Genomic DNA, 7,352 nt, shown 5'->3' with positions numbered 1-7,352 from the left:
TGTTTTTGGAGGCTGGGGGCTTCAGCCTCAGAGCTTGCGTTCTTCTTGTCCTACAGGCTGGGAATTCGAGGATGAAGGTATTGTTGACAAGTTTGGCATCTGATGAGAGAAGTTTGCAGATGATAATGTTCTTTTGACATTCTCACATGTTGGAGTGGGGAAGGGAACACACACACACACACACACACACACACACACACACACCCCCACACACACACACCCCTGCAGTTGGGCTCTATCCCTCTTTATTGCTACCAGCCCAGCAGCCTTTTCCTGATTGCTCCACCCTGCACCCAAGGAGCTTCAATTCTCTTTTTTAATTTTAACTTTACAAAGCCAGAAATTAGATTGCTCTCGAATGCATTCCTGCTATAACAATTCTAGTTCTCCTTCAGGGAAAGCTGATCACTCAGGAAGCAGCTGGACCAGTTCCCTCGTTCCCATAGCTTCCTGGGAGGAAACAAGTTCACACTTCAACCCACTGAGTCCCCTCTGAGAACTTTGGAATCTGTGCTAACTCCAGAAGCAAAGCAGTCAGAGCCAAAACCTCTCAGCAATTCTGGCCTTGGATTGGATTTGGCAACGTGAAGCTGTTTGAGTGATTTCCTGCCTGTTTCCCTGCCACCCACCTTGGGCTTTCCCCCTCTCCACCTCTCCACCGTCCTGGCTATACATGACAGCCAGACTTACCTTTCTGAAATCAGACATTGGTAAGTCCATTCTTGCATTCAATATTTGTTACACATACCTGATTTCCTAGATAATAAGAGCTAAAATCATCATCTTTGTGGCACCCACGGTTGACTTTCCATTTTGTCCCCCCATACTCCTAGTTCATTGTTATCTGCAACCCTCATCATCAGTAGTCACAGCACCTGAGAGCTGAGAGCCAGGACAACAATCCAGTATCCCATGTGGGTGGCAGGAAGCTAGAGTCAGGAGATGCAGCCAGGTTAGTTCAATATGAGATGCAACTGCTAAACTAAATGCCTATTCCCCAAGAAATAGAATTTTAAAGCATTTAATGTTGATATGAAACATGAATAGATTTTACATATTAATGTCTTTGAAAAGTATTCCTTCAGGAGGAAAATGAGCATAACTAATCTTTTTCTAGGTATTCATCTTCCCATTTCATTTGTTCTAGTTTATGTTCAGAGTATTTGATCAGATATTTCATTAAAGAGATGAAAAATGGCCCGGCACAGTAGCCTAGTGGCTAAAGTCCTAGCCTTGAATGCGCTGGGATTCTGTATCGGCGCCAGTTCTAATCCTGGCAGCTCCACTTTCCATCCAGCTCCCTGCCTGTGGCCTGGGAAAGCAGTCGAGGATGGCCCAAAGCTTTGTGACCCTGCACCTGCGTGGGAGACCCGGAAGAGCTCCCGGCTCCTGGCTTCAGATTGGCCCAGCTCCAGCCGTTGTGGCTACTTGGGGAGTGAACCATTGGATGGAAGATCTTCTTCTCTGTCTCTGCTCCTCTCTGTACGTCTGCCTTTCCAATAAAAAGAAATCTTTAAAAAGAGAGATGAAAATGGGTACAAAGAGGAAGTTTCATTTCCAGTTGCAGTTTCTAGAAAGCTTTGGAAAGACTCAATAAAGCTGAGTTACTAAAATAAAACAAACCCCACACACACAAACCCCAAACCAATCAACCAAACAAAAAGCCCTTGAATACAAGGTGTAAGAGACAGCAATCAGAGGGGAAGAATCAGAAATCAGTGGAGGAACCTTCATGTTGCAAGTACCTTAAGGTTCTTGCCCCTTTAGATAAGCACTGGACATTTTAGGTGAGGTTTAGTGGCTTGACTGAAGCAGCCTAGAGAAGAGGCAGTGATACTATGATAGCAGTGCTAGGTTTCCAGGTTTCTTGAGCTCTGCATGTATCATTTTAATTACTGATTTTTGGAATTTTCCAGTCAATTCCCTGTTAGGTAGAGCTAGATAAGCGGTACCAAGGGAAGGTGCAAAGCTTTGGGAATTTCTTTTTTCTCTGAGCAGGAGTGTAATGGACTTATCTGACCAGTAGATGTCAATGTTGCTTCATATAAACATGACCAAGCGCCTCAGTTCTAGTGATAGGCTGGCAACTGGTGCTTGGCAAAGGCTCAGGGTGTTTGTGTGTAGAAGGGAGCAGGAAGGATCTCATGGTTGCCTCTTCCCTCATACGTGTACATTTTAAAAAATGGATACATTTACTGGATAAGGAGAACGCAGGCACTGAGTTCCCAGCCTAGGATCAGTGGGTCTCGAAAAATGACTTCTAAAACAGCTTTCTTTGAAAACAAGTGCAGTGCTGCTTCTATGGTAAAACAAAGCAAATGTTACATACAGTTTACATAGAATAGACACGTGGCCTGATGTGCAGTGCACGTCCTTGTATCATAACAGGATGCCCCAGGAGATGGCCGCTCCTGGTTGTGCAAAGAGTGAAGCCGGCAGCCTGGAGCCCAACAGTGTCTCTTTGAAGAATGGCCTGCAGAGGAGGGCCGCTCTGGATTAAGGAGTGGGGCTGGCCTTGCTGTGTGCTGAGCTAGCCACAAGAACACCATTTCAGGCCCTGACAGCTCTTCCATATATCCCAGAGCTTAGAGAGTCCTCGGTGTGCCTCATGTTGGAATGCTGTCTGAGCGAAGAACCCTACCTTGTTGGGTCATTCCATGGAACATGCAGCTGTGTTAGATAGAAGAAATGTTCTAGGTTAAGACAACCCCTGCCAGCATCCTGAATCATTTCTCATAGGATCCTTAGGCTGTTGAGTATCAGTTTGGGAGACATCAGTACTTATTTATGGAACAGCTTTGGGCGCAAGGCATTGTGCTAAGCAATTAGAGGCATTCTTTAGAGACAGCTGGGATTGTCTGTCCTGCTTATTGTGTCTGCTGGAACAAAATATAGCATAAGTGAGGTCTATTTCATATCAATTAAAGGGGCAGTTTGGGCACTCAATCTGACGCTTTCTTTTAATGGCATTGTCTTATTTTTTTCATAAAAACAATACTGGCTTATATTTCTCAGGATCTGTGCAAAACAAGTTTTATATATTGTGTCTTTGGTCTTGTTTATAACATAGAAATGCACCACAAACTCAGTTCTTTATTCCTCCATTCATTCCAAGAGTGGCTATTGAGTCCTTCACAATTGTACCTGGCATTTAGTAAAGAGATAGGACAGTTGATCTGCTTTTTGTGGACTGTTTGTCAACCGATCCTCCTACAGTTGAGTCAGTCACATATTTGAAATCTCTGCCTGCTGTGACCTGGCCCCAGTGACAAATACAGGGCAGCTTGAGGTTGCTTGTTCTATAGAAATTTTTGACGGATCTAATTGTGAGGGCATCTGATTCAATAGCAAGGAAAATGAGCAAAATAGCTTGGAGTTGAGAATCTCATATCAATGCAAAAATGATGCCTCAAAAACGTCAAATAGTTATTCTATTCCCCATTTTTTAAGTAAAATTCAGGGTATGTGAGTATGTGTGTTCGAAGAGCTTGCAGAGTATCAGTTTACATGAGGGAAAGCAAAAGTAGACGGTGTGGAAGCTTATGTTGTTTACAGATAGGAAGCACTGCTGATATTTAGCATCTGGGATCGGTTAGTGCTGGAAGGAGGCATGACCTTAAAGGCCTTTTCCAGCAGTAATCTCTGGGAGACTTGAAGCTGTGCTCAGGGAGCAGGTGGCTACCCCAGCAGTTACAATGCTGGTTAAGATGCCACGTGTCTTGTTCCTGTATTCAGTTTTCAGCTGCAGCTCCAATGAGACGTGGAGGCAGCTGTGGTGGCTTAACTAGCTGAGTTCCCACCACTCGCATGGGCGACTGAGATTGTGTTCCCAGCTCTTGGCTCTGGCCCTTGCCCAGCACCAGCGGTTGTGGGCATTGTGGAAGTGAGTCAGTGAGTGGGAGCTGTTGCTTTCTGTGCCTCAGATTGATAAATATATTTTTTAAAAGGGTGTTTGTAAACAAAGCCCAGGCAGCTTTGGTTTTAAAGGGAGTAATGTTTCTAAAAAGTTGCCTGTTGTGAACTTAAGGTACTAAAAGTACAGCTGGCACCTTACCAAAGTCCTCAACGTGAATTTCAGTCCCAGTTTCGTTTATGCCTTGCTATGGTCATCTGTGAATTGCACACTGGCGAGATCAAAACCAATCCGTAGCAGTAGGGGAAATAATCAAGCCAAGTGTCTCTAAATGCTTTATAAATGATCAGGAAAACCTTAGAAGTTAACTGAAAAATTAGCATGTTATCAGACAAAATACTAGATTGGCTATTAAACAGTATCCACTATGGGTTTTAGAGGGTTTTGTTGTAACAACATTTACTTAGGAACAGCTTTTTTCCATCAGTTTTCAACTTCAGTTTCTCATTTTGGTAACTGACAAGGTTACTAATTTGATAATGCTGCAGTGATGATATATCAGATATTAGTCACATGTGCTGATTTGGTTTTTATTTCCTATGCACAGCCTTCTCACACACCACCCAAACATCCCCCGTATTTAATTAAGTACTTTTATCATAAAAGGGAAGATATATTAAATGGAGACAAGAATCTGAACAAAGTGTATATGATAAATTAATGAGCAATTAAACATATTGCCAAAGGAAATATTTACATTGTATGCTGCATTTTGATATGCAAATGATTTGATTAAACATTTTCTGGAAAGACTCCTAGATAGATTTGGAGAGACGTCTTTGCTGCTTAGACTTTAGTCTGTCCATAGACTGTTTTCACTTAGCTTGTTGGATGCAGCAGACTCTGGGATTTCTTTCTGCTACCCTGATGGCTGCTTTTCCATCTCGGCTCTCTTCTTTTTTTTTTACCCCTATTTTATCCTGGAGTGCCTTTGGCCCTTTTCATCTGCATCTTCTCCATCAATGGCTTGTTACAGATACACATTCTTCAATACCATCTTTAAGCTAGTAATCTGAAATGCATACCTTGGGCCCAGACCCCTCTCCGAACTGCAGGCTTACCGGTACATCTGCATCCACGCATCTCCCTGGATGTAACAGGATCTCTAAATAGGTATTACCCATCTTCCCTTCTAATCCTGTTGCCCTCAGCTTTCTCATCTCAGCAATGACAGCAAAGGGTAGTTGTTGAAAGGGATGGAAAGGAAACAAAGGCCAGATCCTGTAGGGACTTTTATGCCTCTTGGTATACAAGGAATTCTCTCTGGGAGATCTTCTAGAGTTTTGAATCAGAAGAGTCTTGTGCTAGTAGCTTTGTGGAGAGCACACACCTAGGGGCACACAATATTAAGCAGAGAGATCAATTGGGAAGTAATCACAGTAACCAAGGTGTGAGCGGGTGATGACTTGAATCCTGGTTCTCTGATATAGGATGCTGGATGTATCTTGAAGCTTTAATAGGTCTTCCTGCTATGATGTAAGCTTTGGGAAAAAGAATATATGTAGCATGTGTGTATGTGTTTATATAGATAAAGGCAAGGGATGACTCCTAGATGTTTAGTGTAAGTAAATGGAAGATGGAATTACATTTGACTCAGATAGGGAAGCATGTTGGGTTTGGCTTATCTAGTATTGGTGTGAAATATTTAAATGAGATATTGAATATTCTAATTGGGAGATCAGAACAGAAACCTCAACTGGATCTATAAAGGTTGAAGTCATTGGTGTACAGCTAACATTTAAAATCAAGAAACTAGTAGAGATTGCTGGTATCTAAAATATTGAAAGAGAATTTCCCAGAGACCAAGAGCATGGCTTCTTGAACAGGTGCTTCTCTCAGGGCAATTTGCCCTCCTCTCAAAACCTTTTTGATTGTCCATCGCTAAGGCGTGTGTTTGCTACTGACCTCTGGTGGATAGAGGCTTGGATTGCCACTACAAATCCTATAGCACAGGAGTTTCCTACAATAAATGGTATGGCCCAAATATCATTAGTGTCAAAATCGAGGAACTCTTGTGCACGCTTAATTTGCTTTGCCACAGTGCCAGTCCCCTAACAATAATTACTGATTATTTAAATTGATTATTTCTTTGGCTCCATTTGTTTTGTAAGAGCTGTGTATGTTTTAAGCACCGTATATCTTGAATCTCCATCCTAAGACTAGGGCAACAGCATGGCTTCTACTGGTTTGTCTCTTCTTGTCTTCGCGGGCTTCTTTAGAATTAAATGTTGGGTTTGATAAGGGCAAAGCACATTTTTGTTTATGAGAGAAGGCAGCAAAACCCTGCAGGTAAACCAAGGACTTGGACATAAAGGACTCTTGGTAGCTACACAAGGAGTCACAGCCACATGTGATATGAGGGACTGTCTGTCACCGAACTTGCCCTTGCTTTGTGAGGTCACCTACAATGAATGACACATTGTCTCTCAACAGAGCATTATTATTCTGTTGGCTGATGTGTCTGTTCTGGCATCTGGAATTCAATGGACTGTTCTCTGTCTTAGAGCCAGGAATCTGGAAAGTGGGTGGAACATCAGATGTGACTCAGTGTTTCACAATGACTCTGAGAAGAATGTACCACACTCCATTAACAGGCGGCAGCTTCATCAGGAAGGTGATGAAGGCTGGAGACACGTGAGGGTGTGAGTGGAAGACGGCCAGGGTTAGAAACTGTAATGAGAATATTTCAGCACCTAGCTCAGGGTGGGGCAGATGTTTATTGCTTAATTATAAGCATTACATTTCCCTATTGGAAGTTTGATTTGAGCTGGTTTTCAACGAATTGTTTATTTTGTTTGGCCTTCCAGTTTTCTAGTTTTAACAGAATTTTGATTAATCAACTAAGTGCTGATCAGATACATTGACAACTTCATTGGTGATAAAACAGGGTTGGTGTGGTAGCTCAAATGACTAAGATGCTCACCTTGCAAGCGGCAGGATCCCTTACGGGTACCAATTCGTGTCCCAACTGGGTCCCAACTGCTCCATTTCCTATATAGCTCCCTGCTTGTGGCCTGGGAAAACAGTAGAGGACATACCAAAGTCTTAGGACCTGCACTCATGTGGGAGACCCAGAAGAAGCTCTTGGATGCTGGCTTTGAATCAGTCCAGCAACGGCCATTGTAGCCTTTTGGGAAGAAAAGCAGCAAATGGAAAATCTTTCTTTTTGTCTCTCCTTCTCTCTATAAATCTGATTTGCCTTTCTAATAAAAGTAAATGAACCTTTTAAAAAACCAAAAACACATTAAGTATTTTAATGCCAAGAGAATTAATTTCAGCAATATTTATACTATAGGCATAGGTCAAAGCCAACAGTATGTTAGGAAGAAATTATTTTTCTTAAATACAAGCAAAATTTAAAAACTGCACATGTTTATATTTATTTAAAAGGTACAAGTTCAGAGGAGAGCTAGAGCTAAAGCTGGAAAGAACGGGCAAG

This window comes from Ochotona curzoniae, unplaced genomic scaffold (genome assembly GCF_017591425.1).
Source record: "Ochotona curzoniae isolate NIBS_2020 unplaced genomic scaffold, NIBS_Ocur_1.0 contig_1014, whole genome shotgun sequence".
In the NCBI taxonomy this organism is placed as follows: domain Eukaryota; kingdom Metazoa; phylum Chordata; class Mammalia; order Lagomorpha; family Ochotonidae; genus Ochotona; species Ochotona curzoniae.
Note: the sequence above shows the minus strand (reverse complement) of the source record.